General features: G+C 39.0%; 2 protein-coding genes across 3 annotated transcripts in view; one reads left to right on the top strand and one right to left on the bottom strand.

The window, feature by feature from the left end:
* LOC139144994 (uncharacterized) overlaps window positions 1-12,884 on the bottom strand; it is a 60,804-nt gene that overhangs the window by 39,092 nt on the left and 8,828 nt on the right. The gene's annotated exons all lie outside the window — the stretch shown is intronic.
* Window positions 1,675-12,884, top strand: part of LOC139144993 (uncharacterized) — a 60,355-nt gene continuing 49,145 nt past the window's right edge. For both annotated transcript variants that reach the window (XR_011554883.1, XM_070715877.1), the window contains exon 1: window positions 1,675-1,813. The gene's annotated coding sequence lies outside the window, so the exon portion shown is untranslated. The remainder of the gene's footprint in view (window positions 1,814-12,884) is intronic.

The following is a 12,884-nucleotide window of genomic DNA, read 5'->3' as shown; positions in this document are numbered from 1 at the left end:
AACCGTGCTGTACTGCAGCTTGCTGTGGGTCCATAGCTGTGTTTTCAGACGGAATTCCTGCCTTTAACGGGTTGATTTTGACTTATACGACTTTTAACGCCTCCACCACAGCTGAAGGAACTTCCATAAACAAAGGTCCAGATCCGCTAGCGATATTTCGAAAAGTTTCAATCCAAATTACAGACTTTTTTCAACCATATAACCTCCCAATTGCCATATATGTATGGCAAATGGGAGCTACAAATGAAACGCATTGACGCATGTGCTTGAGGGTAACTCTAAAGTACTGCCGAGAAAATTAGATTGTGTGCTTTGGCTCGATTGATGTTTGCATATAGGGAATGAGAAAATTTCAAACTACTTGTGCTGCGCACTGATTAACACAAGCAAATACATTTTCAATCAAATGTACACAAAACAAAAGTGTCCAAAATAGTATATGCGATTTCAAATACTTCACATCAATCCAATTTTCCTAATCAATATCACGGCACTACACCGTATATGTTTCAAGAATTGAGATACTTTCACACAGTATGAAAAAGAACAAACAAAAGAGAGGCATTGTCTACAGTGCGTAAAAAAAACAAGGCTGTTATCTTATGTAAACTTTGAACTCTGGCATCTATTTCCTGTCACTTGGTGACGTCAACGTCTGACTATTTCAATTTCCTAGTTTCTAATACGAGCAAATTAATTTTCAATCAAATATACACAAAACAAAAGTGTCCAAAATAGTATATGCGATTTCAAATACTTCACATCAATCTCATTTTCCTAATCAATATCACGGCAGTACACCGTATATGTTCAAGAATTGAGATATTTTCACACAGTATGAAAAGAACAAACAAAAGACAGTGCGTAAAAAACAAGGCTGTTATCTTATGTAAACTTTGAACTCTGGCATCTATTTCCTGTCACTTGGTGACGTCAACGTCTGACTATTTCATTTTCCTAGTTTCTGTTTGTTACACCATGCCCATACCTTTATCGATACAAAGTATACAGAGTATAACTGTGTATTCGGAGATTTTTCAGTCGTCTCAAAACAAACCAACTTCAAACTGGCACTCCAGACTTCTGAGTCTATAATCATCTCACGCTGTTGTTTCGAGTGTATTACAATTTACAAATTGAAACGGCTTTGCCAAACACGCTGACAATATGTGTATCATTGGTGTTTGTGTTGCCATCTACTTCCGGGGGGGGGGGGGTAACTCCATGCTAATAGTACAGGGCGGCTCCTCACGAACATGGAAACCCAAACTGTTGTGATACCAGTTTTGAGCAAAAAACCTACCCTTTCTGATACCATACAATATATTACGTATACAGATACGACTCACTCGGCTTGCGTACCAGGGGTACCAACAGTCCAACCGACAGATCGGAAATTTTGATGGTAGATCTGGGATGTAGATACATGGGTTTCCAGTGTTGACAGCATGATTTTTTAACAAATGTCAGTTTGTGTTTAAACCGGACCCTTTCTCATACCAACACCTCGTGAAAAGTATACCCTTTCTGATACCAAACAGTGCAAAAAAACAACCCCTTTCGCGCGGACCCTCCCCGTATAGCCATCTATGGGAGTTACCCCCCCCCCCCGGGCATCTACTTTAAGATCTAATTATAGCGCCTTGAAAAAACCCCGTTTACTGCGCGTGCTCAGTTGAAGTGTGAGTCTCAGATTGCCCTTGCCGGCGAGTATTAAATTTGTTATGATTTTGACAGCTTAATGTCATTCACGTTTTGCGATTGTTCAACATTTCATCTAGAAGGATATTCGTTTCAGTCTGTGTTACATTGGGTAAGTCTCTAGCCTAGTATTATGTACCTGCAGTACGGTAACTCGAGGTTTCCCTGGGTTTGTGGGTTGGATCACAGTTCAGACAGTGTGCGACCGCTGTGTAGTATACATTAGAAGAAGTTATGTCTGAATATTGCCAATGATGTCCAACTTTTTGACAAATTTATAATATAAATAAATGATGGATTGTGTCTCTTTCTAATGCATACCGCACAGCAGTCGCCGTGTATCGAACCACATGCAACTGTGGGTTGGACGGTGTTCCGACAAAAAGCTCGAGCTACTGTACTCAAGGTCACTTCCCAAAACCGTGCTGTACTGCAGCTTGCTGTGGGTCCATAGCTGTGTTTTCAGACGGAATTCCTGCCTTTTACGGGTTGATTTTGACTTATACGACTTTTAACGCCTCCACCACAGCTGTAGGAACTTCCATAAACAAAGGTCCAGATCCGCTAGCGATATTTCGAAAAGTTTCAATCCAAATTATAGACTTTTTTCAACCATATAACCTCCCAATTGCCATATATGTATGGCAAATGGGAGCTACAAATGAAACGCATGTGCTTGAGGGTAACTCTAAAGTACTGCCGAGAAAATTAGATGTGTGCTTTGGCTCGATTGATGTTTGCATATAGGGAATGAGAAAATTAAAAAAATTGTCAAACTACATGTGCTGCCACACTGATTAACACAAGCAAATAATTTTCAATCAAATGTACACAAAACAAAAGTGTCCAAAATAGTATATGCGATTTCAAATACTTCACATCAATCCCATTTTCCTAATCAATATCACGGCACTACACCGTATATGTTTCAAGAATTGAGATATTTTCACACAGTATGAAAAAGAACAAACAAAAGACAGTGCGTAAAAAAAACAAGGCTGTTATCTTATGTAAACTTTGAACTCTGGCATCTATTTCCTGTCACTTGGTGACGTCAACGTCTGAATATTTCAATTTCCTAGTTTCTAACACGAGCAAATTAATTTTCAATCAAATATACACAAAACAAAAGTGTCCAAAATAGTATATGCGATTTCAAATACTTCACATCAATCCATTTTCCTAATCAATATCACGGCACTACACCGTATATGTTTCAAGAATTGAGATATTTTCACACAGTATGAAAAAGAACAAACAAAGAGAGGCATTGTCTACAGTGCGTAAAAAAAAAACAAGGCTGTTATCTTATGTAAACTTTGAACTCTGGCATCTATCACTTGGTGACGTTAACGTCTGACTATTTCATTTCCTAGTTTCTGTTTGTTACACCATGCCCATACCTTCATCGATACAAAGTATACAGAGTATAACTGTGTATTCGGAGATTTTTCAGTCGTCTCAAAACAAACCAACTTCAAACGGGCACTCCAGACTTCTGAGTCTTAATCATCTCACGCTGTTGTTTCGAGTGTATTACAATTTACAAATTGCAACGGCTTTGCCAAACACGCTGACAATATGTGTATCATTGTGTTTGTGTTGCCATCTACTTTAAAATCTAATTATAGCACCTTGGAAAAACCCCATTTACTGCGCGTGCTCAGTCGTTGTATGAAGATACACTCAGATCGCCCTTCTCGGCGAGTATCAAATTTTTTATGATTTTCAAAGCGTAAATGCCATTCACTTTTTGCGATTGTTCAACATTTCATCTAGAAGGATATTGCGTTTAAGTCTGTGTTCCATTGGGTAAGTCTCTAGCCTAGTAGTATTATGTACCTGCAGGACGGTAACTCGAGGTTTTCCCTGGGTTTGTGGGTTGGATCACAGTTCAGACAGTGTGCGACCGCTGTGTAGTATACATTAGAAAAAGTTATGTCTGAATATAGCCAATGATGTCCAACTTTTTGACAAATTTAACAATATAAATAAATGATTGATTGTGTCTCTTTCTAATGCATACCACACAGCGGTCGCCGTGTATCGAACCACACGCAACTGTGGGTTGGACGGTGTTGCTCAGACAAAAAACTCGAGCTACTGTACTCAAGGTCACTTCCCAAAACCGTGCTGTACTGTAGCTTGCTGTGGGTCCATAGCTGTGTTTTCAGACGGAATTCCTGCCTTTTACGGGCTAATTTTGACTTATACGACTTTTAACGCCTCCACCACAGCTGTTGGAACTTCCATAAACAAAGGTCCAGATCCGCTAGCGATATTTGTAAACTTTAAGTTTCCATCCAAATTACAAATTGCCAACACTCATCGACAACGTGGTTATAAGTGACTCACCTGGACCAGAAACCAGCTCACCAACCTATCACCTTTTTCCATCTTTACCTGGACATGACTACCCGGAGTCCGCCATTTTTCCAGCGTAAAACTGTTGGTTGAGGCTCAGTGCAGCACGCCACTACGGTGACGTGCGGTGACCTCTCAACAATCTGAGTGATTCATCGTGTGATGTCGATGACCACCGTCAGTCTCCTGGACGACAGTGGCCCAAAAAAGCGCGTTCTTCGTATCTAGTAATTCTCCCCGACTTAGAATTTCTTCCCGACTTATGTGTCAGCATTCAATGTTAGCGTTGCATTCTATTGTTTCTCTCCGACATTCGCATTCAGTGTCTGCGTCACGGTCAATTTTTTCACTCCACCATATGTGTTCGCATTCAATTGTTTCTCTCCGAGATATGTGTCCGCGTTCAATGTCTGCGTCACAGTCAATTGTTTCTCTCTGACATATGTTTCTGCATTCAATTATGTCTCCTCGATATATGTGTCTGAATTCAATTTTGGCGTCACATTCAATTGTTTCTCCCTGGCATATGTGTTTGCGTTCAATCTTTTCTCTCCGACATATGTATCCGCATTCAAAGTCTGCATCGCAGTCAATTGTTTCTCTCCTACATGGGCGTCGCCGTCAATGGTTTTTGCCATCAACACACGAGGGCGCTGGCAAGTTTTGGTGAGCGTCACCCTCGCTCCATGACCCATGATTGCATCCGGAAAAAGTATCACTCTTTCAGTGTTCGTGATCGTGAATGTAATAAAGGGAAAGTGGCTTCACACATCAGCCATCTCGTCTTGTATGTGCTTTGGTGTGTTTAGTGTCTGAGTTGTGTTTTGGCTGTTAGTGTGAAAATTAATAAACGAGTCGTTAATTTTAAAATAAGCCATGGCGAGACGTGGGCGTAGTCGAGTGTGTCTTAGACAACCGTGACCCTTTAACCCCAGGTTTCGAAACCAGTTCAGTCTCTTCCTCAGTCGCCTATGTATATCTCTTTCTTATTTTTATATATTGTGTCTATGATGTTGATCTCTTGTTTTTCTAGCAGGGAAACTAGAATATTATGTTTGGATCGTTTTGTGTATATTTGTTTCTTGCCTTGTTCCAAATGCCGTGGACTTTGGCCTGTATCAGTATATCGCTAATGTTTGGATTTCTTTTGTATGCGATGATCGGTTGTTGTGGAAATATTTCATTCAGGCTTAGTGTTTTGTCCTTGTCTATGTGTTCCCAGTTTTCGCACATTGCTGCTTTTAATAGCTTGTGATCTTATTAGCTCCGCTGTCAGTGACGCGGAGCTTATCAAATAGGTTGATTTTCCATCCTCGTCCGTCGTCCGTTGTCGTCCGTCGTCCGTGGTCATCTGTCGTCGTCCGTCAACAATTGCCTTCTGCCCTGAAACTGCAAGTCCAATTGCTTTGAAATTTTATATGCAGTTCACTTGGGGTGACCTTACTTAAGTTTCTTCAAATCGTGGTGAAATTTGCATATTTGTATTTTTGGAGCATTTTTTGGTGTTTTTGGTAAAAAAATCTTCTTCTCTGAAAGCGCTTGTCCGATTGCTTTGAAATTTGATATGCAGTTTACTTAGGGTGACTTCAGTCAGATTTGTTCAAATCGTGGTGAAATTTGCATATTTGTATTTTTAAGGCAATTTTTGTCATTTTTGGAAAAAATTTTTTTTAAAAATCTTCTTCTTCAAAACTACCAGTCAGATAGCTCTGATATTTGGTACATATATCTGTAGTGATGATTTGTTTCAGATTTGTTCAAATTGTGCAGAGATATGCAAATTTGCATTTTAAGGCAATATTTGCCATTTTTGGTCAAAAATATTTTTCTCAAAAAGTTCTGGTCTAATAGCTTTGAAATTTGGTATACAGGTTTCTATAGATGAACTAAGTAATATATTGAATTTCTGATGAAATCTGTAATTTTGTATTTTTGGGGCATTTTTGCCAATTTTGGTAAAAAAAGGTGTATTTCCAAAACTACTCATCTGATAGCTTTGAAATTTGGTATATAGGTTCCTACAGATGAACTAAATGATGTTTATTAAAATTATGAGGTAATCTGCAATTTTGTATTTTTGGGGCAATTTTTTCCATTTTTGGTCAAAAATATGTATTTCCACAACTATTCATCTGACAGCTTTGTAATTTGGTATACAGGTTCCTACAGATCACCTTAATGATATTTATTGAAATTATGATGAAATCTGCAATTTTGTAATTGTGGGGCAATTTTTGCCATTTTTGGTTAAAAAATATATTTCTCAAAAATTACTGGTCTGATAGTTTTGAAATTTGGTATACAAGTTTCTATAGATGAGCTAAGTAATATATATTGAATTTCTGATGAAATCTGTAATTTTGTATTTTTGGAACAATTTTTGCCATTTTTGGTCAAAAAATGTGTATTTCCAAAACTGCTGATCTGATAGCTTTGAAATTTGGTATACAGGTTTCTATAGATGACCTTAATGATATTTATTGAAATAATGATGAAATCTGGAATTTTGAATTTTTTGGGCGATTTTTCCCATTTTTGGTCAAAAAATGTGTTTCTCAAAAAGTGCAATTTTTATTATGGGGCAATTGTTACCATTTTTGGTCAGAAAATTTTATTCTCAAAAACCTACTCATCGGATAGCTTTGGTTGACATGTTCCTAGGGATGATCCGGTGTGATATATTCAAAGTATGATGAAATCTTCAATTGTGTATTTTTGCAGCTTGTTTTAGCCACTTTTTTCTGGCCATTGCATTGAGCTATCAAAGATTTCCACCTTCTTTATCAACATGTGTCAAAAATAGTTATTCTCTACATAAAAACAGCGGCGCTATATCGGCCGCAAGGTCGCTTGTATATAATGTTGCTATAGTTTAAGTTGTGAAGACTAGTGTTTTCTTTGTTTCTTCGTTTGTTCGCTTGTGTTCTAGTTGCGTAATTTGTGCGGCGAACTGTGCTTGCGATGTGACTGGACATTTCCTGTTGTTTTAGCCACGTTTTGCCGACAAAGCGGGTAGAACGCATGCGCGGAAAACGCCACCTAGAGTCAGCATTGTTGAGAAACGATTGACTGCGACGCCAACATTTGAATGCGAACACATATGTTGGAGAGAAACATTTGACTGCGACACTGACATTGAATAAGGACACATAACTCGGCGAGAAACAATTGAATGCGAACACATATGTCGGAGAAAAACAATTGAATACGACCCTAACATTGAATTCAGAAACATATATCGAGGAGAAACAATTGAATGCAGACACATATGTCGGAGAGAAACAATTGAATACGAGCACATATGTCGGAGAGAAACAATTGACTGCGACGCCGACATTGAACGCGGACACATATCTTGAGGAGAAACAATTGAATACAGACACATATGTCGGAGAGAAACAATTGAAAAATAGCACATATCTCGGAGAGAAAAAAATTGATTGCGAATATATATGTCGGAGAGAAACAATTGAATGCGACGCTAACATTGAATGCTGACACATAAGTCGGGGAGAAATTCTAAGTCGGGGAGAAATTACTACATACGAAGAACACGTACTTTTGGGCCACCGTCCTGGACATTGCCACCCTCACAGAACTGAAATCAAACTTTTATTTGGGCGGGGTGGCGAAATTTAATCCTAAGATCTGCGATTGTTCACGGGGCGCGGATGCCGGCTACAATCTCAGTTTGTTTAGAAGTTGAGAGGTACTATGGAACGCTGTAGCCTTAGGTGGTGTATTTATAGTATGTGATGTAGTGCGCGCGTTATGTTATGTAGTCTTTATACATAATGTGATGCAGTTTTGTCATTATATCATGTAGTCTTTTCATTATGCAGTGTAGTTCTTTCATTATGTCATGTTATCCTTCCATTATTTGGTGTTGTCCCGTCACTATGTTATGTTATCTTTACACTATGTGGTCTAAACTTGCCATTATGTGATGTAGTTGTTCCATTATGTGGTATAAACTTGTTATTATGTTATGTAATCTTTCCACAATGTGATGTTTTCTTGTCATTATGTTTTGTCGTCTTTCCGTTTTGCGGTGTAAAGTCTTGTTATCGTCTTATTTGGAATTTCCATCGTGTAAATTAATACAATAGGAACTATTTTGTGATTATAAGATCTTGAGCACTTTGTTATAATCTATTTAAAATCGTCAATCTAACAGTGTTTTTGTGTGAAGGCAGGGGCAAATTTCATAAATTATTGATAATTGCACAATCATCAAATACATCTCGAACAAATTTTACAATTTTGTCTAGCTTTTCGCTCGCTTAGGAAAGGAGAACCAATTAATCGTAACTGATTTGTCAATTTTGTTTAGTTTAAGTCAAAATACAAATTCCCTTTCCAAGGTTGATTTGTAGGCATTTACTGTTCTCACCAAATGATGCATGATAAAATTTTAAATTTTCGATGGGAAAATGGCCTTCTACCTCTACCCAGATTAGTCCTGCTGTAGTGTATGTTTCAAATGATTTGGTAGATGTTAAGAAAATGTCTTGTACATTTATTTATTTCATATACAAGGAAATGAGACCTGGTAAATTTGATTAAACTACCCTTTTCTTGTGAGTGTGCTAATTAATGCTGGAAAATTTTACAAAATCACTGAATTATTTCAGCCCTTCTATTAAAAATGAACTATTTTTGGTAGATGCAAAGAAATGCAATCAATATCATCTGTCTGTTGAAACCTTAAAATATCAACGGCGGAAACCAACAGTTTTTGTCTGGAATTTTTAGGGACTGTGCAGAGATGTCTTTGCAGCTTTCAGGGACCACTCCGAGGAGACCCTAAATCTTTTAGAGACTACACTGACTTGACCTTGAAACTTTCAGGGACCACCCAGATGAGTCCTTGAAACTTTTAGGGACCACCCAGATGTGACCCTAAATCTTTCAAGGACTATCCTGGTGTGACCTTGAAACTTTCAGGGACCACCCAGATGAGTCCTTGAAACTTTCAGGGACCACCCAGATGAGTCCTTGAAACTTTCAGGGACCACCCAGATGTGACCCTGAATCTTTCAAGGACTATCCTGGTGTGACCTTGAAACTTTCAGGGACCACCCGGATGAGTCCTTGAAACTTTCAGGGACCACCCGGATGAGACCCTGAATCTTTCAAGGACTATCCTGGTGTGACCTTCGCTCATCAGCTTGTGCATTCACAAGCATTACTTGGTAAAGCTGACAGGCAGAGGAATCACTGGAAAGATTTGGTCCAACTTCCTGCACACATGGAGGTCTCTTCCTACCTCCATGCTGCATGTAAGCATCAATATTCAGAACCTCGAAGTTAAGATTATGTTATGGCTTAACCCGGCGTCCTCATGGCTCCGATGTGGACTGGTCGGCCGGCGCTGACACACGTATTTGTGTATTAATCACGCGACGAGATCTACAAGGCATGTTCTCCCTGGCATAAATGTGATGAACTGGGCAGTGGCTGAACTTTCAGTCGATTTAAACGAGCCTTTTGACGATTAATAGCAATGTACTCGTTTGTTGATATGCTGTCCGAGCTGACGCGACGCTGGTAAACAGTTTGCATGATATTCCATTTTAATCTACCGGAACACCTAGGGCGCATCGCGCGATTGTGTAAGGTCCCGGGTAAGGTACATGTTGCTCTTTCATGCTGTAAAGTTTTCCCACCGTTTAAAATACTGTGGTTGTATGTTACAGTCTTCATGATTAATTTGGAGATGTTGTCAATGATGCTTTTCTCGTTAAGCGAGACACCGAATCGTACACCAAATAATATGGTCCTTGCTAATTAACATAATAAAGGTCACGGGTCACATTGTTGTGAGACTCTGCATTGTTTCAAGTCGATTGTGTAAACGACGCGACGTTCGAATGAATTTTGTCCACTGCACTAATTCCTTCGTCGGGAAAGGTTACCGATTCTGAATGTAGGACGTCCATTACCCCAATTATTTAATGACAGGACTACATGGAAAGCAACGGAATACTGGATATCGCCGATGAATTTGATGTATGTTACCAAGGTCCTTTGTGGAGTGACAGTGCTGTTCCCGATCTCGACAATGATGTCAGCAACTGTGATCGTAGCATGAACATGACTAAGTCTATGAGTCCTTGAATCTTTCAGGGACCAATTGAGGTGTCCCCGAATCTTTCGAGGACTATCCTAATGTGACCGTGAAACTTTCAAAGACCGCCAAGACGAGTCCTTGAAGCATTCAGGGACCACCCTGATATGTCCCTGGATCTTTTAGAGACCACTCTGATGTGACCTTGAAACTTTCAAGGACCACCTGGATGAGTCCTTGAAACATTCAGGGACCACCCGGATGAGTCCTTGAAACTTTCAGGGACCAACCTGAGGTGTCCCTGAATCTTTCAAGGACTATCCTAATGTGAACTTGAAACATTGAGGGACCACCCACATGAGTCCTTGAAACTTTCGGGGACCACTCTGATGTGTTCCTTAATCTTTTTTAAGGGACCACTTAGATATGACCCCTAAACATTGTTTGAAATAGTAAAGAACCAATCAGATATGATCCCGAAACCTTCAAACACATCCAGGTCCTCTAAACAATACAGCAATCATCAAGTTTTGACCTTTAATCTTGACATTTTCTAGAATGTGTATCAATGAGATGAAATGTCCTTAAAAATTGTCAAAAAGGATAAATTTACAATTTTTGAATAGCAGATGGCTTTAAATACTACAATTTTTTTATACTACTTTAACTTTTAGTTAGATAATTACAGTTTTGATATTTTCACTAGAAAATTGATAATTACTAAATGCTTTGAGTAAACCCTCTCTTAGAGCGCATATTCTGTGACTTTTACTGTTCATCTTATAATCACAAAATAGTTCCAATTGTGTGGAATGCAATCTCTTAATCATGTGGTATAAAGTTGTCATTATGGTACGTAGTTAGGGAGTCATCATACGTCATTATTTTCCCCCTGCCAACCTTCATGAAATTGAGTACCCACTCTCTAAAACACAGACATTTTCACTGACCCCCTTAGTAAAGTTAAATATCAATACATTTATTTGCAAAATTTACAAAAATACAGCAATAGTAAAGAGCTTTAACAATCCTGGTGCACCCTGCTAGATTATCATTGGTTTACAGTTGGAAAAAGTGAAAACCACGAAATGAAATTCAAAGTCACAACAAAATATAGATATCAAAGGTCATGCTGTAACCAGTATCCAGTCCGGGTCATTTCCAAAATTGGCGACTCATTATGATAATGTATTCCGGCTTTTAGCCAATCATCGACAAGATTACATCATTAATAAAGTACAGGTCACGCTAGGTCACAAATTACCCACCAAGTGTGATCGGCAGTTTTGGCCGCTTATTAAGCCTCTGTCTTGTGAATTTTGACGAATTTCGACTGTCAACATAATCCACGTGACGTGTTCTGCAGAAGGTCATGTCCAACAACGAGTCCGATGAGTGAAGAAATATTCAAAATATTTACTATTCCTTTCTACCCCAAGTTTATCGATTTCGCTCAAGTACCGAGAATCATTTGTAGATGTTAGTCATCTCTATTAGAAATACAGGTTATTTGTGTAGGTACGAGTATGGCGCTGGGGAAAATATCATGGTATAGCGTCCAGGGGTACCTGAGAAAGTGTAGCTTTTGAATGAAAACGATAGCTTTGACACCATGCAGAATAGCTTGGGTAGGGAGACGATAGTTGGTGGAATGGAATCCGTAAGTTTGGTCATCTAAAACAATAGCTTTGAACATTTTTGATGTAGAGGGCATGAAACAAGAAGGCTGACAGCAAAGCAGTGGTAGCGGCGGTACATATTTTACCGTTTCCGACAAAAAATCAGCAAGTTGTGTTGTGTAAGATGCTGCGTTCAGTGAGGTTCAGGTTCGATTACACTTCTGTAAAGTTTCTGCGCCCATTTTACAAAACTTGCAGAGAAATTTCCGTTCCCGTTTTCGAACTGAAAAGGCTATGTCCTAATATTCTAACACATGTAAATGGATTGTGTATGTGATAGCTATGTATGAAAAAAGTGCTCATGCATACATGGAAGGTAGAGAAGATAACTATTCATCTTATCTGAAGCTAACTTTGAAATCTTGGTAAGTCTTAACTCTGGAAAACAGACATTGCCAACACTAACGACTACGTCTTTACACTATCATATACATTCTCTTCCCTGTACATGTATTAGAATAGGCCGTCCTGATAGCCTGTTCACTTCGAAAACGGGAACTGTGATTTCTCTGCAAGTTTTGTAACATGGGCGCAGAAACTTTACAGAAGTGTAATCGAGCCTGAACCTCACTGAACGCGGCATCTTACACAAAAGAATTTGGTGATTTTTTTGAGAAAACAGGTAAAATACTTACCGCTGCTACCACTGCTTTTGCTGTCAGCCATCTTGTTTTATGCCCTCACAATCAAAATATTTCAAAGCTATCGTTTTAGATGACCAAACTTACAGATTCCATTCCACCAACTATCGTTTCCCTACCCAAGCTGTCCTGCACGGTGTCAAAGCTATCGTTTTCATTCAAAAGCTACACTTTCTTAGGTACCCCTGGCGTCGCCAATTTTGGAAATGACCCGGACTGGTATTCAACCATACAGTATTGTTTTCTTTGGATTGGTATCAAGGTAGGTTACCACTAGGATACCTGACCAGGCAGAATTGGTAAGTACATTGGAGAACACGCGAGAGACTGAGGGGGAGCGTCAGAGGGGGTTCCCTATCTTGTGTGGAAAACTTTGCGAATTGATGCGTGTAATGTTGCAGTCTGGTGCAATCTGAGAAGTGTTTTCAA

This window comes from Ptychodera flava, chromosome 12, assembly GCF_041260155.1.
Source record: "Ptychodera flava strain L36383 chromosome 12, AS_Pfla_20210202, whole genome shotgun sequence".
In the NCBI taxonomy this organism is placed as follows: Eukaryota; Metazoa; Hemichordata; class Enteropneusta; family Ptychoderidae; genus Ptychodera; species Ptychodera flava.
This window is presented reverse-complemented; position numbering and strand designations above follow the sequence as displayed.